This window comes from Lithobates pipiens, unplaced genomic scaffold (assembly GCF_037356315.1).
Source record: "Lithobates pipiens isolate NorthernLeopardFrog02 unplaced genomic scaffold, aLitPip1_a1.2 Scaffold_22, whole genome shotgun sequence".
NCBI classification, from domain to species: domain Eukaryota; kingdom Metazoa; phylum Chordata; class Amphibia; order Anura; family Ranidae; genus Lithobates; species Lithobates pipiens.
Window position 1 is genome coordinate 62,324,877 of NW_027507784.1, and position 20,292 is coordinate 62,345,168.

Genomic DNA, 20,292 nt, shown 5'->3' on the forward strand with positions numbered 1-20,292 from the left:
CCAGTTGGGACATATGTTCTGGTGACATCAGTCTAGGGTGGGAGTTTTCCCCGTTTTGTGGAGATTTCCTCACATTTCATTTTTCGTCTTTGTAGAGGGAAGTGAAGTCAAAAACTCCAGAGAAGGGCACATATAGCAAAAAATAGCCTGATAGATATGTTAACTCTCCTTTTTCCATTCAAAACTAACCAACTAAAAAAAGGTTTTGACATAAATGTTAAGTAGAAGAGCAGTGGAACTAAACAAGAAGCATAAGATGCATAAGTATTTAGCAAAATCTGCATGTCACCTTTACATATTTAATAAAACAGAAGAAAATAGTTGCGCTAATAGTGTAAAAAAAAAAAATTATATATATCCAAATATATAAAAACATGTTCTTAAATGAATTAGAAACATCAAATGAAAATCTAAAAGAAACTATGATGACAAAAAAACCTAACAGTGAAGGTGAAACTAAATGGAAATTCACAATCAATTACAGTCCAAATAGTCCAGTGAAAAAAAAAATATAATAACATATGTGATGAAAAAGCTTGCAACTATAACGCCCAGCCAGGGTTTTGTTCCAGAAGGATCCGGGATACACAGCTCTGATGACATCAAACCAGGAACCCAATGAGACCAGCAAACCACTTATCTTGGGTGTGTTTCAGCATTATGACAGGCATGGAGGCTTTCCTCTCACAGACTCCCAGCACGTCCTCCAGCCCCAGCAACAACCATCATATACCATATACTCCAGTAAACCAACCTTTACATATATATTTAAAAAAAAATGATATGCACAATAAAGGTTTTTAAAGCAATTACATATTGATAATATGAAATTAATCTGATCCGGTTCACATTTATCCCAAAAAATAAAAAGAGCCTAAAAAGAGTATAGTGTCCCTATATTCATGATTTATTGGCCATTTTTCAGAATGAAAACACAAAAACATTTCTTTCACTCATGGTTAGTGTTTGGCTGAAGCCATTTATTATCTATCAACTGTGTTTACTCTTTTTAAATCATAATCACAACAGAAACTATCCAAATGACCCTGATCAAAAGTTTACATACCCTGGTAATTTTGGCCTTATAACATGCACACAATTTGACACAAAGGGGTTTGAATGTCTATTAAAGGTAACCATCCTCACATGTTATATGTTTGCTTGTAATTAGTGTGTGTGTATAAAAGGTCAATGCGTTTATGGACTCCTGACAGACCCTTGCATCTTTCATCAAATTCTGCACTGACATTTCTGGATTCTGAGCTATGGGAAAAGCAAAAGAATTGTCAAAGGCTCTGCGGGAAAAGGTAGTTAAACTGTATAAAACAGGAAAGGGGTATAAAAAGATATCCAAGGAATTGAGAATGCCAATCAGCAGTGTTCAAACTTTAATCAAGAAGTGGAAAATTAGGAGTTCTGTTGAAACCAAACCACGGTCAGGTAGACCAACTACAATTTCAGCCACAACTGCCAGGAAAATTGTTTGAGATGAAAAGAAAAACAAATAACTTCAGGTGAAATACAGGACTTTCTGAAAACATGTGGTGTGGTTGTTTCAAAATGTACAATAAGGAGGCACTTGAAGAAAGATGCATGGTCGAAAGAAGAAAGCCATTACTACGCAAATGCCACAAAGTATCCCGCTTACAATACGCCAAACAGCACAGAGAAAAGCCTCTAAACCTTCTGGCACAAAGTCATTTGGAGTGATGAAACCAAAATTGAGCTTTTTGGCCACAACCATAAATGCTACATTTGGAGAGGAGTCAACAAGGCCTATGATGAAATCTACAGAGGTGGACCGCTGATGTTTTGGGGATGTGTGAGCTACAAAGGCACAGGAAATTTGGTCAAAATTGATGGCAAGATGAATGCAGCATGTTCTCAAAAAACACTGGAGGAACATTTGCATTCATCAGCCAGGAAGCTGCGCATGGGACCATCTTGGACGTTCCAACATGACAATGATCCAAAACGCAAGGCCAAGTCGACTTGTCATTGGCTACAGCAGAATAAAGTGAAGGTTCTGGAGTGGACATCTGTCTCCTGACCTCAATATCATTGAGCCACTCTGGGGAGATCTCAAATGTGCAGCTCATGCAAGACAGCCCAAGAATTTACAGGAACTGGAGGTTTTTGCCAACAGGAATGGGCAGCTTTACCATCTGAAAAGATAAAAAGCCTCATCCACAAATACCACAAAGGACTTCAAGCTGTCATTGATGTTAAAGGGGACAATACACGTGTAGCGCCGGCTCCTGAAGAGCATGCGCTATGTTTTTGAAATGTAATGTTACACCTGAACTGCAGTTTGGTTTGGGTATAATTATTCCAAATTTTGACTTCAGCATCAGTTTCACTGGACTATAGGGTGTTCAGCTTGGCCACCGGGGACACTGTCTTTTCTGGCAGGAATTAAACGAACCACAGTCTGGTTGGGTGCTTTAAGGTTACTTTCTCTCGGAGCCCGCCCAGTGGGAGTGTCACTCTTGCAGTGCTTTCTGGGAGAGGGTACTTAAGATGCGGATGTCACGTGGTTTGGGGTTCCGGTCAAGAAGTATGTTCTGACTCCATGGTCCTGGTCCTCCTGACCAGACCCCAGGAAGACTATGGCCTGGGGTGCAAATCCACCGACTTTATGTCTCGAGAGACAAGGAAACTAAAGAAAGGGTTTCCGAGGTGGTCCAGCGCCGTCTACGGTTGTGGAGGGGCCCAGCAACTTCGTAGCTATCCAGGAGAGGACTCTTCAGAAGAAGGCCACGCATGGATTGGCTTCTTAGCAAGAGCCTGGTGAGGCTGAGTGACCTAACTGAATCCAATCTTGTGGGTATCGCCAAACTGGCTGAAAGATCCAGGTATCACACGAGTGTTCTACAAGTTCTAGTTTTCTACATGTTCTACAACAATGTCTGTGGCAGAGACTTGTTCCTGATTTAAGCACCTCGTTGGTTGCTAGGCCTTGTGAGAGAGGGACTATCCAACTTGAGTGAACATCCAGCTGTGAATGGCTATTCTCTGGATTTAGTCGAAGTAAGCACGTCATTTATTATTGACTTTGACACTAAGAGTACCTGAACTTTCCTCCTAACCCTCTGATCCTATACTAAGAAACTGTTCTTTAACTAAGTTTTTTGCAAATAAAAATCCCTTTAAACGGATCTGTCGTCGGTCTCTAAAGTTTCTGGGCCATCTACCATGGGAACCCCTAGACACAAATCGAGATGAAGAAGGTAATGGTAAGCCCAATCAAACCAGCAGGTCCTTCGGGGGTTAGTGCTACACATGGTATTAAAAACTAGGGTATGTAAACCTTTGATCAGGGTCATTTGGGTAGTTTCTGTTGTGATTATGATTTAAAAAGAGTAAACAAAGTTCACTGAAAATAAATGGCTTCAGCCAAAAACTAACCATGATTGAAAGAAAAGTTTTTGTTTTATCATTCATATTCTCTGAAAAAAATCACAAATTCTGCCAGGGTATGAAAACTTTTGAGCACAACTGTATGCTAACAAAAAATGTCTGATCACTTTAACCAGAAAACCAACATTTTCTAGTGCTTACATTTAATCAAAGGTATATACAGGATACAGCGGAATTATGCAGGGTAGGCATAAAATTAAAATGTAATTATGACATCACTACCTAGAACATCCCTCAGACTCCTGCGTGGCTGTGCCTCTTTCAGGTTGTTGGATGAGGGTGCCAAGAAGAAAAATAAGTGACGTGACAAGCCTTTTTTTTTTTTATGATGCAGATTTCTTGTGTTCTGTCTTATGCAAAGGAACTAATTAAGTTTGCCTTCCCGTTCATGGTGTTTATTCAGACTTCTGGGAATAGGCTTATTTTTGAAGACTTGAACCAGATACAGATACTTATTATAGATGGAGCTTGACTATATCTTGTGTCATTGACAAGGTTGGAAAGGGTTTAATTTCATTAGATGAAGCAGTAAAAAAAAAAAAAAAAAAAAAAAAAAAAAAGATTATTTTAAATAAAATCTGGCAACAAGAGGAAAGGTGGATTTATACAAAATATAAAGCATCCTGACATAATGATGGCCACTGATAGTAAAATGTAGTTTAGATGTTGGGAAAAGATCCAACAGCTAAGCAATCTTGTCCCCTTCTACTTAGATAACCATAAATGCCAATACTGATAGATGGGTATGCTTTTGTGCATTGCAGGCAATACTGCCACCACTGTGGCCACCACTCCAAACTTCCTAAAGAAAGGGCCACTTTACTGTTCTTCAGACTTTAGGGGAGGGGATCCTGCCCAGTGGGCGTAAACAATACCTGATCTATGGTATTAGTGGGAGAAATAGTTGGTGTCAGCGAAAGAATAGTGCCAAATTTTTGTTGTCAGTGGAAGGAATTATGCCCCATCGTTGGTGTCAGTAGAAGGAATAGTGTCCCATTGTTGGTGTAGGTGGCAAGAATAATGCCTCAAGATAAAGTCAAGCAATCTGGCCCCAGTACCCCAGTTTGGAGACCACTGTCTTAGAAGAACAACACACTTTTGGGAAAAAAAAGCAATCCAACTTATATAGTGTTCCAAAGAGAACATCAGAGGGATGCCCCCACAGACAGCCAAACCAGACCACTCATACAACAGATCAAGTAAAATGCATTGATTCCACTAGGAATATTTTAATCAAAATAGCAGAAACTTCTCTACAAGGAATTCAATTTAGACAACCCAAAGGACCTGGTTCCTGCCACCAGAAAGACATCACAAGCGTATACCAACCCACTAGACCAGGGGTCTCCAAATAAAGGGCAGGTTTACTGTCCTTCAGGCTTTAGAGGGGCCGGAGTGTGGCCAGTGGGAGTAGAAAATGTCCCAGGGTCAGTGGGAGTAAACAATTGATTTAAATGGGAGGAATTGTGCCTCGTGTTGGTATGAGCGGAAGGAATAAGGACCAACAATGGTTTCTGCAGGAGAAATGGTACCCCTACTATGGTGTCAGTTGAGGGAAAAGTGTCCTAAGTTCCCGGATAAATGTAAGCAAATGGATGCATTTTGCCCCTGGGCCACAGTTTGGAGACCACTGCCTTAGTCAAACTCTGTATCAGCCACCTGAGGTACTTTAAACAAAAAAAGCTCATGCTAGATGCCCGGTTCCATGAAACTGCATGATCACCTGGCTAAACTTCCAATGACTAGGTTCAACATAGCTGTAACCTATGACTTCCAACTCTCTTGCAATGGAGGCCCCCAACTCAATACCCCTTCTTGCACAGACAAAAAATTGTTAGCAGACAGCACTATTAAATGTGCTCATTCCACATGTTTTGCTTCCCTGTGTAAGGCAATATAGAGTAATTGTACCATGCACACTAAGGCCTCGTGCATACTGGACATTTTTACAGCTGCTGTTTTTGGCTTCAGCGTTTTTTGGCAGGGGCAATTTCTGGCCGGAAAAAACCTCAGAACTAGTGGATTGGCATAAAAAACAAGTGGTCATCCTCAACTTCCTAAAATAAAATGTACCTCTTATTATCCCCATCGTCTTTCTTATCTCCAAAAATCTATCATCACTGCAGTTGAAATTACGTTGGCTTCTCCCAATGACATTTTAAGGTATTGACTCCTTTATCAAGTGTAATTGCCATTGTAGCTGTGCTTGACAGCAGCCTGAGATGTCCTTGAACACAATGGACTTTCAAAGATAATAAAAACCTGCATTTTAAGTGTACAACCAGTGTACAACCAGGGTCCCCATATTTGGATAAAAATGCCGCTGATCCTTGCTAAAACAACTGGATTTCAAACCAAGTATGGCCGACGAGGACAAAGAGGATTTAGGCACATCAGCTAAACTACTAATGACTGTCGGTAACTAAATCTGGACACACACATTTGTTAGCAGATAATTCTTAAATCTATTCAGGACTAAGAGACAGGTACTCTTGCTAGCCCACCTCCTCCACTACTACATATCTTCCCTGATCTCCCTCACCACCTATTTAAGAAGATTTGAAATTTCTTTAATGGGATGCTATGCTATACTTCCTGTCCTGCTGACACTAATGATTTGAAAGTGAGTGGGAGAGTAAGTGAGTGGAAAGCTTCCAATGGACAAACAAACAACAATAAACCCTTCCATACCCAAAGTGTATGTATAATTCCCTATGAGACCATATTGGAGAGATTTATTTGCGTCTAGTTATGCACCACATCAAAAACAAAAAGAGGTGCTAATACTTCCCCATTTTTTCCAGAACAATACATTTTTTTATTAAAGTTCCATTTTAACCATGAAGATTGTGTGTGTGTATTTTTTTAACCTTAATTCTCAAGCTACTTTTAGATACCAAATCTATCAGCTATGAATAGCTGCTGTATTACACATGTTCTCCGGCATGAACAAGTTATTGTTCAGTGGTCTTGATTTGCAGCGCTTTCCTTTTAATTGCACATGTGCAGAAGCTTGGGGGAATACCAAGGCAAGGAGCCTTGGAAGGGAACATATCAGGGCAGCTTTTGCATGTCAAGGTACAAAGTTCCCATCCTGTCCAGCAGAACATTAAAGCACTGTTAAGGAGCAATCTGACGATGTACAGTGCTGAATCATACCCTCAGTTGTGACAATTTCGCCATTGAAAAGGTACCTATAAAGAAAAGAGTTGAATAACTCTTTAATATATTGAGATTATTTTTCTGTATAAATATTAAGTAGTGTGGGGGCATGAGTCATTGTGAACCACTTTTTATACTGTGTAGTAGGCTTCCACTGTCTTTCAACTGCATCTGTTGATACATATTCAATTTATTCCCTAAAGAACCAGCTAAGATAAATTGAAATGTGCGTTTTTAAAAGCGTAATAGTGCTACGTCTCTTGTTGACCTTACTTTCATTACTACGCTTGTAAAAAGCACTCCTGGCATTATTTATACATTCAATAGGTCTAGACATATTGCCAATAGATGCAATAGCATTGGGACGTTTTTTTAGCTTATACGGCAGATCACAACCTTGAACACTTGGCAAAGCCAAGGAGATTAAAGAAATAAAAACTTTCAGTGACTTAATAAAAAGAGACAATGATATAAAAAAAGATAATTTCTATGGGATTAATAAGCAGTATCCCTACATTATGAAGGTTTCCCCAAAATACATCATTGGAAAATACACCAGCGCAGCATCTTCAGCATTCAAGGCTTTTGTTTGTGTCAGATGCCTACATCTTCTCACTGCTTGTTGTCTCTTCCCTTGGCTGCTGTATTTAAGTAAACTCTTATAACATAATATTGGTCTAAGAGGGAATTTTTCATACTGTTGAAAAATTTCCTTTCACTTTCCGTTGTGTTTTGGTGCCAAAAAATCTCTGACCTTGCAAGCCTCCTGACACCTCTAACACCCTGGATTCAGACATGTTTCAAATAACACTACGCTTATACAGACACCAGACTGCAGCAAAGTAACCAATTATTCTAACTTAAAGGTCTTCAAGTAGACAGAACAAGATTGACTTAGACAGATATTATTTTAGTATTAAACTCTTACTCTCGACACACATAAACAGGTATGCAATGCATATAGATTTACAGTAACATGAAGAGTGGCAACCAGTAAACTTTGGTAGGACATATGATTACAGGTATGAAAAGGGAAGGAGAATGAGACCTTATGTCAAACTATTAGCTTTAACTCCTGATGCCACAGACCCAGCAAACTCTGTAACACTCTCATGGTTTAACAAATGAAAAGAAATATAACATTTAATCTCTCCCCTGAATATATAGAGGTATAGTGCACAAGGTCCTTTAAGTGAAGTGGTGGTGGGAAGCGGGGTGTGGAGTAGTCCTAGTGATGTAGATGTTTCGTGTCTTCAGCTAGCTTAGCAAGGGCCTAGATAGAGGTTTCCCAGTGTAATGGCATCCAGTACTGTGAATAGCAGGTGCAAAGTGTCTCTTTGATAATGCTCCAGTGCAAAGAAGTATGATAAAGGTGTCTACATGCAGTGTCTTTTTACAGTGTATAGAGGGTTAGCTTCTACCCACTCACCAATCCTGATGATACCAGGCTCAAGGGAATAAGCGGGTCCTGGAACAGGCTCCTGAAGAATCTGCAACCAGGTAGAGGTGTTGACCACACACCTTGAAGAGCTAGGATGCAGCGGGATTTGTGCGGATGACGATGAGAGTGACTCCCAACAGTCACTCGGCCAACAGAGAGCTGGTAAAGATGGATCTGCTCACACGTTTGCAAGAGGCTTTCCACACTGCCTAGGCCATGGCACCAGTTGGAACCCTTCTAGTCTCTGGGTCCCTGCGCTCACCCGAAGGCCGTGGTCCCAAGAGAACGACTCCTCCCCAGACCAGGCTATATATACCCCCCAACAGCCAGCTGGAACTTGCAGTCCGCAGAGGTCTGACTCCAGTGTTACTTGGCTCCTCAGACTACATTTCCCAAGATCCTTTGGTTTCATCTTGGATCTTGCTTGCTCTGCATTCTGAAGGTTGCAACACATTGGGGGTTATTTACTAAAGGTGCAAACTAATAGTTCAAAGTGCACTTGAAATTGCACTGAAAGTGCACTTGGAAGTGCAGTCGATGTAGATCCCAGGGGGACATGCAAGGAAAATAAAAAACAGTATTTTAGCTTGCACATGATTGGATAAAAAAATCAGCAGAGCTTCCCCTCATTTCAGATCTACCCCTCAGATTTACAGCAAATACACTTCCAAGTGCACTTTCAGTGCAATTTCAAGTGCACTTGTAGTTTTTCACTTGTAGTGCAAAGTGGATTTGCCTTTCGTAAATAAACACCAATGTCCGAACTGAGCACTAGAGCGAAACAAACTCACTGCAGCGGATGTTGCAGAATGTCCTCCGATGACACAGGCAATTTACTGAGCACCTGGCTACATCAAGATTACTGGTGTTGTGCCTCTGGTCGTAGAACTATGCAGGTCCATCAAATGGGAAGTCAATTAGCCACATATCAAGGAACCCCTAGCAACCATTTGAGAAACCCTTAGGTTCTATGAAACCCTGGCTGGGAATGCATGCTTTAATGTAAACAGAGTGGGTCAACAGTAGGAGGGAGGGCAGAGTACTGAGGTCTGACTTTTGTCGAATGCAAACACACAGCAGGTACAGAGCAAAGGAAGAGGGGAGAAAACTCTTCATCTCTTTTGAACTTTGAAAATGAATTGCTACACAGTGTCTACAGTTACAGAGATCAGTGAGGGCATGCTTTAAAGTTAATTCATTAAGAATTTGTAAATAGTTAAAGGTCCACAGCCTGGCCACAGTTCTAATTTAAAGTGAACTTGCCACAATAGAGACTGGAGCATTGGTGTCTGATTTTTTTAAAATTACTTCAGGCTACAGTGCCATCATCCTGCACCCAGCTTCACTAATGAATCACTGATGGGAACAAACATGATAGAAGACTACACTGGATAAATAATGAAAGCAGGATCAGGATGAAATCCTGATGTAAACATCTATAAGACAAGTCAACAGGTTGCCTTTAAGATTTTGCACCTGGTATGCAACAAATATTTTTAGTTCAGTATATGGCAAATAAATTTTTCTTTAGTTCACTGTTTGTTTCCTATTTCCCCACAATCCATCAATGCCTGCTTTTTCCCTCACCAGACTACACACATTTAATAATTAGGTAATCATGATAGAGGATATGTGCTTCAAACCGGGGAGTGTGTCATTGCTATTTAATCTTGTTCATTATTCTTGGGTTTGATCATTCCACTACTTGGGGTATGTATAATTTACATTCAAACATAAAGTGTTGCTCTGACAAATGATTCAATCAAATAGTCTAAAGAAAAAAAAAAGCGATACAAAATAAAAAATACAAAAAAATCATAAAAAATGGTATAGTCCTTCCAACGTGCTCGGGTCATCGAGTACTGGAAGTAACGGGAAATGCCATCTTCATTAGCTGACAAGTTTGTTATCTAGTGCACAATCATTTTTTTCTTGATCATACATCACGGGACACAGGAGCTTCATTACATAGTGGGTTATATAGGCACCTCTGGTGATTGGACACTGGTTGACCCCAATTAAGGAGAATTCCTCCCCTATATAACCCCTCCCATCTGGGAGGCACCTCAGTTTTTTCGCCAGTGTCTATGGTGATGGTCACGTAAAACTTTAGCTCTATGAAGGTTCCTGCGAGGGCCTAAGGGCTACAATAAACCGGATCCATACCTCGGGCCGATATTTGACTCCCAAGATGGTATGGTACCCGGGCCTCGTCAGCCGAAGAAGCGAGGTTTTGCCTGTAAGTCCTCTCCATTGGAAGACTGGGCTCTGGGAAAACCAGACTTGGTGTACTGTTTATACAGACCGCACGAAAGTTTCTGGCAGAGCTTTCTACATGGCCCAGGTGGGAGGTTCTTCCGAGAAGGAACCCCAGATATACCTGAAGGTTGGCTAACAATACCCGCCGTGATGGGTGAAGGCTGGAATTTGTCTGGTTCAGCAATTCCTGCGGCGGGGACAGGTAAGGCCGCGTACACACGCGCGGACTGTTCGCCCAACTTTGTCCGTCCAACAGTTTCGGCAAACAGTCCGCTCAAACTTAGCATGGACGGACATGGCCACACACGACGGACGAACAGTTTGCTGAAACCGTGCGCGATGACGTTTCGGCACGCACGACGGATCGAAAATTTCGACGTCCAATACACTGCAATGCAACCTTCCGACGTGGAAATCCTTTCTGAGCATGCGCGAGACTTAGTTGGCCGAACAAGCCTACACACGAGCGAACAGTCCGCTGAAACCTTGTTTCAGCGGACAGTTTTTCGGGATTTCCGTAAGACCTTGTTCGGCCAACTGTCCGCTGAAACTGTCCGCTGAAGCCCCACACACGAGCGGACTGTCCGCCCAAACACTGTTCAGCGGACAAGGTTGGGCGCCCGTGTGTACGCGGCCTTAGGGAAGTTATCCTGTATATTTAATTATATGAATGGATTTCTTCATTGTGAGTAGTTGTATGTCTTACCTGGTTTCCACCACTAGAGGGAGTAAGAGCAGCCTGATGCATACTTACATGCCTTTTCAATACACATGCTCAGTGAAAGCCTGATTCTCCAGCTAACTCACCTCTCCATTGCAGTCCCTGCCACAAATAAGGTAAACACTTCAGGGGTCCCATGCAGCTCCGTTTTTGGGTTCTCCTTCCCCCCCTGGACTCCGCGGTCCTCGTGCACGCGCGCGGGCGCGTGCTCGCACACCGGGCGCGCTCCCGGCCTAATGGAGGAGGGGGGGGTGTGGTTGCGAGCCGTGCACGTCAGTGTGCACGGCGCTGTACTGCGCAGGCGGCAGTTTTAAAAGCCCAGAGCGTCAGGGGGCTGTAATTGGAGACACAGGAGCTGTGGGAAGTAAGCATCCGTGGGGATTGGATCCAGGCAAACCTAGACACCTACTCAGCATCAGGTTGTGCAATTTAAGCATATATATTATTGTGAGACTTTAAGCACAACAGTGATTGCACTTGTACTAGTACCTCTGCTTTGTAGCCTAGTACTATGTCTCCTCGTAAGAGGGTCTCAGGGGGAGGTAAGAAGGGCACTGGTAAATCACCGCCTAGGTCCAGGGGTTCCAAAAGTGCCTGTAAATTACCATCCCCCCCTGCAAGACTGGAGCCAGCCTCTCAAGACGAGTCAGTGCCCCTGTCGGGTTTTGCAGCCTCTCCTAATGTCGCAGCCCCGGTTTATGTCACTGAGGACTCCCTTAGGGCTACATTGAAGGGAGAATCATGAATTTTATTTCTGCTTCCCTAAAAGATAGCAGGAAAAGGGGTAGATCCCCTCCCTCTGCTGATATCCCTCTCTCAGATGATTCTTCTGAAAATGAGGAGGGATCCCTATCTTTGGATAGGGATCATGAGCAGTAGGATGAGTCAGAGGAAGAGGAGATAGTCCCCTCCTCCCAGGCGCTCAGAAAACAGGTGCAGTATTATACTGAATTGGTGCGTACCACATTCAGAATGCCTGCTGCTGAAGTCGCTACGTCCTCTGTCTCTTCCCTGGGAGTCAGGAAAGCCCAACAGAATGCCTATTCCTTCCCAATTCATCCTTTAATGGATAAATTGATGTATGAGGATTGGGGACATCCCGATAAACAGTTTGCTCCTCCTAAAAGGTTTTCTATGCATTATCCTGTGGAGGAAAGTTTCACCAAGAAGTGGGGGGTCCCATCTGTCGATGCGGCTGTTTCTTGTGTGAATAAGAACCTAACTTGTCCTTTGGATAATGCGCAGGTATTCAAGGATCCAACTGCTAAAAAGCTGGAAACCTTATTAAAAGCCTCCTTTTCCATGGCTGGCACTGTGGTGCAACCTACAGTCGCAGCCGTGGGGTTGTGTCAGTTCCTCAAGGAACAGGTTAAACAGATGCTTGGGCTCCTTCCCAGTGAGGAAGTAGAAAATTATACAGAATTGCCTCACATTCTGTGTTTCATAATTGATGCGATTTTGGATTCCGTCCAACAAGCATCACGTTTGTCTCTCATGTTGGTTCACATGCGAAGGGCCCTATGGCTAAAGAATTGGGCAGCTGAGCTGTCATGCAAGAAGCATTTGACTGGGTTCCCGTTTAAAGGGGAGCGTTTGTTTGGAGAAGAACTAGATAAGTTCGTCCAAAATATTTCTGGAGGAAAATCGACTCTCCTTCCAGTCAAAAAGAGCAAGCGTCTTTCATTCAGGCATGCTCTCTCTCCCGAAGCATCAAGCTCTAAACAGTGGCGACGGCCTTCTCAGTCCTCCTCTACCAGAAAGGCTCAAGGCCAAGCCCAGGGACAGAAAAAGACTTGGGGGCGAAAGCTTGCCAAGCAGAGCCCAAAAACTTCCTTGTGAAGGGGCGCCCCCGCTCGGCAGAGTGGGGGGAAGGCTCCTGCAGTTTGCAGGCGCCTAGCGGGAAGAGATCCAGGACAAGTGGGTGATCTCTTCAGTATCTCTGGGCTACAAGCTAGAGTTTCAGGAGATTCCCCCTTCTCGTTTCCTAAGGTCAAGGATCCCCAGGGATCCAGTAAAGCAAAAACCGCTATTTCTGGCCTTAGATCAGTTACTATCCCAGGGTGTGATAGTAGAAGTGAACCCGAAAGATCAGGGTTCGGGGTTTTACTCAAATCTCTTCACCGTTCCAAAACCAAGTGGAAGTGTCAGACCTATCTTGGATCTGAAAGACCTGAACCGGTTTTTACACATCCGGTCCTTCCGAATGCAGTCAATCCGCACTGTGGTCTCCTCCCTGCAAGGAGGAGAATTCATGGCATCAATAGATATCAAGGATGCATATCTCCATGTGCCAATTTTTCCCGCACATCAAAAATTCCTAAGGTTCGCGGTAGAGCGGCGCCATTTTCAATTTGTGGCCTTGCCGTTCGGGCTTGCTACAGCCCCTCGAGTCTTCACAAAGATTCTAGACCCTCTCTTAGCAAACTTAAGAGCTCAAGACATAGCCGTCATGGCTTATCTAGACGACTTGCTTCTCATGGAGAAAACTGCAGCGTTCCTAAGTCGCAGCGTCACCAAGACGCTAGAACACCTAGAACGCCTAGGTTGGATTATAAACCTAGAAAAGTCGTCCCTACAACCGACTACCAGGTTGGAATACCTAGGTATGATCATCGACACCGCTCAGGGCAGGGTGTTTCTTCCAAGGCTAAAAGCCTTGGCCATTGGGGATCTGGTGCGCCTGATTCTGGGCAGAAGATCCTCCTCCATTCGGTTGTGCATGAGACTGTTAGGGAAGATGGTCGCCTCCTTCGAGGCCGTCCCATTCGCCCAGTTCCATTCAAGGCCTTTACAAGGATGCATCCTTGCGGCTTGGAACAGGAAGCCCCAATCTCTGGATCTTCCTATGCACTTATCCCCAGGGACACGCAAGAGTCTTGTCTGGTGGTTACAAACCAAGAATTTGCTGAAGGGCAAAACCTTTCTTCCTTTCTCATGGAAGATTATCACAACAGATGCCAGCCTGACAGGCTGGGGAGCTGTATTGGAGGAAACATGCTCGCAGGGGAAATGGTCTGCGACCGAGAATCTACTGCCCATAAATATCTTATAGATCCGGGCAGTTTACATGGCACTCATGGAGTGGTCTTACAGACTGCGAGGTTTCCCAGTTCGGGTTCAGTCCGACAATGGCACCGCAGTGGCTTTTATCAATCACCAGGGCAGTACCAGAAGTCTGGTGGCCCAAAAAGAGGTGAATCGCATACTTGTCTGGGCAGAAAAGCATGTTCCGTGTCTTTCTGCAGTCTTCATCCCAGGAGTGGAGAATTGGCAGGCGGATTTTCTCAGCCGCCAGCAGTTGTGCCCAGGAGAATGGGCTCTGCACCCCGACGTGTTTCAGAACATATGTCACAAGTGGGGTACTCCAGACGTAGATCTGTTTGCTTCCAGGTTCAACAGGAAGCTGGACAAGTTTGTGTCAAGGACAAGAGATGCACTTGCTCAGGGGTCAGATGCTCTGACAGTTCCCTGGGATCAGTACAATCTGATCTATGCCTTCCCTCTGAGCCCGCTTCTGTCGCGGTTCCTGGGAAGGGTCAAGAGGGAGACAAAGTCGGTCCTCTTGGTGGCCTCGGCTTGGCCCAGGCGACCATGGTACGCAGAAATCATGAAGTTGGCAGTAGGCAGGCCATGGACCCTCCCTCTCCGGCCAGATCTGCTCTCACAGGGTCCAATCTACCATCCTGCTTTACGCAGTCTGAATTTGACGGTCTGGCTGCTGAGACCCACATTCTGAGAGACCGTGGCCTTTCGGGGCCAGTCCTTTCTACTAGATCTGGAGGACATATGTTTCCTGGTGTGAACTCAGGAAATGGCATCCTAGAAAGTATGTCATTAACAGAATCTTGGCCTTTCTCCAGTCAGGCCTGGAAATGAATTTGGCCATAAGCACTATCAAAGTGCAGATTTCGGCCTTGTCGGTATTTTTTCAAAAACCGCTTGCATCACATTCCCTAGTACGGGCTTTTATCCAGGGGGGTATGCGGACAAAACCGCCAGTTAAACCTCCGGTATGCCCATGGGATCTGAATTTGGTTCTCTCGGCCTTACAGGGGCAACCATTTGAACCTTTACACCTGGCTTCTTTAGCTCTCCTGACTAAAAAGCTGGTCTTCTTAGTAGCCATATCTACGGCTAGAAGAGTATCAGAGTTGGCAGCTCTTTCCAGTAAGGAGCCGTATTTAATTATCCATAAGGACCAGGTGGTCATGCGTCCCAACAGGTCCTTTCTGCCTAAGGTGGTTTTGGGTTCCCATTTGAATCAGGATGTAATCCTACCATCCTTTTTTCCGGACCCTCAATCCACAGAAGAAGAATCTTTACACACTTTAGATGTGGTTAGAGCAATCAGTATTTATCTTCAAGCAACTACTCAGATAAGAAAAACTGATTGTTTATTTATTCTGCCGGAAGGCCCTAGAAAGGGCCAGGCGGCGTCAAAATCCACTCTCTCAAGATGGATCAGGCAAGTTATCTCTCAGGCCTATGGTTTAAAGGGGAAGATTCCTCCTTTTCGGGTGAAAGCGCACTCTACTAGGGCTGTTAGTGCTTCTTGGGCAGTGCATCACCAGGCCTCCCTGGCTCAGATCTGTAAGGCTGCGACTTGGTCATCAGTCCACACATTCACCAGATTCTATCAGGTGGATGTCAGAGGGCAAGAGGATATCGCCTTCGGGCGCAGTGTACTGCAGGCTGCAGTTTAGGTCCTCCGGTCCCTGGCGGCCTATATTTATGATCTGTGTCTCCCTCCCCTCAATCTGAGCATTGCTATGGGACATCCCACTATGTAATGAAGCTCCTGTGTCCCGTGATGTATGATCAAGAAAATGGGATTTTTATATACAGCTTACCTGTAAAATCCTTTTCTTGAGAGTACATCACGGGACACAGGGCTCCCGCCCCTCTTGGGTTTTACGTGGTTTCTTATTGCTTTGCTACAAAACTGAGGTGCCTCCCAGATGGGAGGGGTTATATAGGGGAGGAATTCTCCTTAATTGGGGTCAACCAGTGTCCAATCACCAGAGGTGCCTATATAACCCACTATGTAATGAAGCCCCTGTGTCCCGTGATGTACTCTCAAGAAAAGGATTTTACAGGTAAGCTGTATATAAAAATCCCATTATCTCTATCTATCTATTCTTATCTCTCTGTGAAATTTTAAGATTTAATAAATGTTTTAAAGGGTTTTACACTACCTTATTTGTATGCTTTCTACTGTGATAAATGCTGCTGTTGGGGGAAATGGCCTGGAGTTTAAAGAGTATGACCATGCTTGTGGATGCTTTTAGGAAATATATGACAATCAGCCTATCTGGCCTTTCTTTCATAAGAAGGTCCCCATGTTCTGGTAAGAGCACACCTTATTTTCTTTGGTGGCAGTCTTCTTCTCAGGAGGTGACGGTTGATTCACTGTTCAGTTAACCGTCTCAAGGGAGAAGTGGGGTCCTTTACACATTGGAAGTGTTGTTTCTTCTTTTCACTGAAGAACTATAGAAATGTTTTCATGATTTTTTTGTATCATTTTTTTTGTTTTTCATGGCGTGTTTGCAGCTTAATAATAGGAGTGTTTCTTGTTTTATACTAAGTACTGCATGCATAACTTCCCATGTGACTTTATGAACCTTGCTTTGTGCAATGGTGTGCAGTCATGTTGGAACAGGAAGGGGCCATCCCCAAACTGTTCCCACAAAGTTCGGAGCATGAAATTGTTCAAAATGTCTTGGTATACTGACGCCTTAAAAGTTCCCTTCACTGGAACTAAGGGGCCACACCCAACCCTTAAAAAACAACCCCACACCATAATCCCCCCTCCACCAAATGATTTTAACCAGTGCACAAAGCAAGGTCCATAAAGGCATGGGTGACCTTTGTGATGAATTAGAGCGGAGACTGCAAGCCAGGCCTTCTCATCCAACGTCAGTGCCTGACCTCACAAATGCGCTTCTGGAAGAATAGTCAAACATTCCCAAATACACACTCCTAAACCTTGTGGAAAGCCTTCCCAGAAGGAAGCAGTTATATCTGCAAAGGTCAGGCCAACTCAATATTGAACCCTACAGATGAAGACTGAGATGCCATTAAAATTCTTGTGCGTGTAAAGTCAGGTGTCACAATACGTTTGACAATATAGAGTAGGTGCACTTTAAAGTGGATGGCAAGTCAAAGCCTAATTAAGCTTAATTGTAATCCCGTTCCAATTCTAAGCCTATCTATCTACCCTGGAATGGAAAGATGTCTATACTTACCTATTGTGAAGTTGCTTCAGGCCAGTCACATGTTCCCTCCAGTGCAGGCTTCAGTGGAGAGGAGAGATCGCCAACAACGGCTACAGAGCCTGTGAAATCACTTATTAGCTTATTATGGGGCACCCATTGCCGGCTGTCCCTCCTCTTCACTGAAGCTGGCGCTGGAAGCTTAGAATAGGGGTGGGAGTAGATTTAAGCTTAGTTAGGTTTTAACTTGCCTTCTACTTTAAGAATTAAAACCAGTGGAATTGTATTAACATGTTGTGCAATTATAGTAAATATACATCTACAAGAATATTACTGTTCCAAGTACCTTCGTACTCTGTGAATTAACTGCACCATGTGACCCAGCTTTAATTGCTCTTATGTGTAATTAATTTCACTGAGCAGGAGAGGTGAAATACCTTTAAAATTACACTTCCCCTGGGGAAGTTCATTGAAGGCAACCTGTATTTATGGGAGCAGGAGTTTAATAGTAGTGTCACACTGGAGTGAAGTAATTCTAGAGTCGTGAAAATATATACAATTACTGTAATATTCCTTTTTCTCACTCTGATAATGACTTAATGGGTTACATTTTTGATCGTTAGTCAATTCTCAAGATACATTTAGCGTATCGCAATCTTCACCTCTACACTTCTAAATGTTGCGGTTTAGAGCTACATGTGAATTTCTCTTGCTGCTGTTTTTAAAGGCACACTGTCTCAAATATACCTCAGACTGACTCATTTTGGTATATGTATATATGTAAGTGCCCTTTATTTGCTGTCACTCCTTTGGTGTTGCATTGAGTGGAGCTGTTGCCCCTATATATTCCAGCTGCAGGTGGGGCCTAGTGGAGTTGGGGTATGGAGGCAGGCAGGGCAGGACTTAGGGTGGTGGGGGCCCCTGGGCTTGAGCCACTTTTGGGCCCTACCTTCTATACATTACCGTATTTATCGGCTTATAACATGTTTAGGAGGGGATTTTAAGGAAAAAAACTTTTAGGAGGGAAGTTTAAGGAAAAAAACTTACATTTAAATGCCCATCAATGCAGCCTTATCAGTGTCCATCTGCAGCTTTGTCCAGTGTCATTTGCAGCCTTGTCATTGCAGTCTTGAAGTTTAAAAATGGCGTCGCCGAGATACAGAGTCCTGCGTATCTCGGCTGCTCTTGGGTACTCTTGAAGTCCCGAGCGGAGCCGATAGTAGTCGAGTGTACTCGGCTCGGTTCACAGTCAAGCCCAGTCTCTGTGTTATGTCCATCATAGAGCGGGACTGGGCGTGACTGTGAGTGGAGCCGAGCCGAGCACACTCGGCTATGTATCTCGGCGGGGCCCCCTGTTGGGTGGGGCCCATGGGCTTGAGCCCAGTCAAGCCCAATGGTAAGTCCAGCCCTGGAGGCAGGACATCCTAAATCAGCAAGATTTTGTTTGGTACTTGGGGGAGAGAAAGAAAGCCCTCTCCAAAGCTGAACTGTCAGGGTGTCCAGAAGAGAACATATAGGGGGAGATGGAGAAACCTTGCCACCCCGACCCTCATCTAGCAGGTCCTGGGGCTTAGTTTAGGATGCCCTTGGGGCATAAGTGAGGAGAACCCCATGTACAGTATGAGAGAGAAATGCCTTGTGTGTGAACCACCTATGGAAATAGTCCGGTAACATTGGGGAAGATGGCTGCAATGGTACTGTGACTATACTGAGTGTTCTGCAATAAAAAGACTATTGTCAGGAAGTTGACTCTTGTAATGACTGTTGTTCTGTGTAGAAGGAGAAATGTACTTGGCAATTCATTCAGTGAAAGTGCAGTCCAGTCCATTCGCCCTATTTTGCATTGATGCTTGTCTTTACTCTATGGTTCCCATCCCCCGAACATGCGGTTTCTGAAAACTTTGCATTAATTAAAGTGGTACTAATCCCATTGCTTTAACTGATTCCCAAAATAATTGCATTCAAAGCATGCTGTGAATGCTAACTTTTACAGTTGCTTATGCTCTCACCCAAACTGTCAAGCCATCAAATGGCTGGTGTCATAACTGATCACCTGCGCAGTACAGTGCATGTTTGTTACTTAATCCTGACTATGGTACTCTCTGCGGTACTTAATCCTGACCCTTGAATGCTATGCATTATTAATCCTGATCCCTGCATTTTGTTTATTACTTAATCCTGACCCCTGAAGTGTGTGCATTACTTAACCCAGACCTCTGAAGTGTGTGGGTTACTTAATCCTGACCCCAGAAGTCTCAGCATTACTTAAAGTGATTGTAAAGGTTATCATTTTTAAAAAGAAAAAAATAACAAGCATCTCATACTTAACTGCTCTGTGCAAATGTTTTGCACAGAGCAGCCCCGGCGTCTTCTTTTGGGTCCCCCACCAACGGTCCTGGCTCTTTCTCCTACGGAGTACCCCCAATAGCAATCCTCCATTCACACAGAGAGCATGGCTTGGCCACTCTCTCCTTATTGGCTCACTTGCTGTGATTGGCAGCATCAGGTGCCAATTACTCCTGCTGCTCTTTGAGCCAATGGGGAGAGAGAGACTCAGGAGAACTTTGCTCTCATGCATATTCCAGGATCAAGATGGGGCTCAGGTAAGTATAAGGGGGGCTCAGGGGGGAGCTGCACTCAGAAGGTTTTTTACCGTAATGCATAGAATGCATCGTGTTAAAAAAAAACTTCTACAATTATGGACACTATGCCAGTATATAACCGAAAATGGGAGTTTTGGTCCACTTATGATTTTGTAGGCGCATATACTCATGGAACACAAGATGCTTGCAATTATACACATACAGATTTGGTACTCTTTTGTATGTTTTTTTTTCCTCTTTTTTCTACTCTTTTTCTCTTTACTTTCCCTAGTTTATTTTTGGTTACAAATAAAAAACTCTTGTTCTTTACTTTACTTGGATTTGTTTTTACTGGAAACAATGCCCATTTTGTTAAACAAATAGAGGTTGGCTTTGTTTGCAAATCCCAAAAGGGTCAATGGTCGTATAATTGTATGTTCTTTATCATCCTAGCTAGGGATGAGCCCAATGTTCGAGTTGAAGGTAAGTTCGACT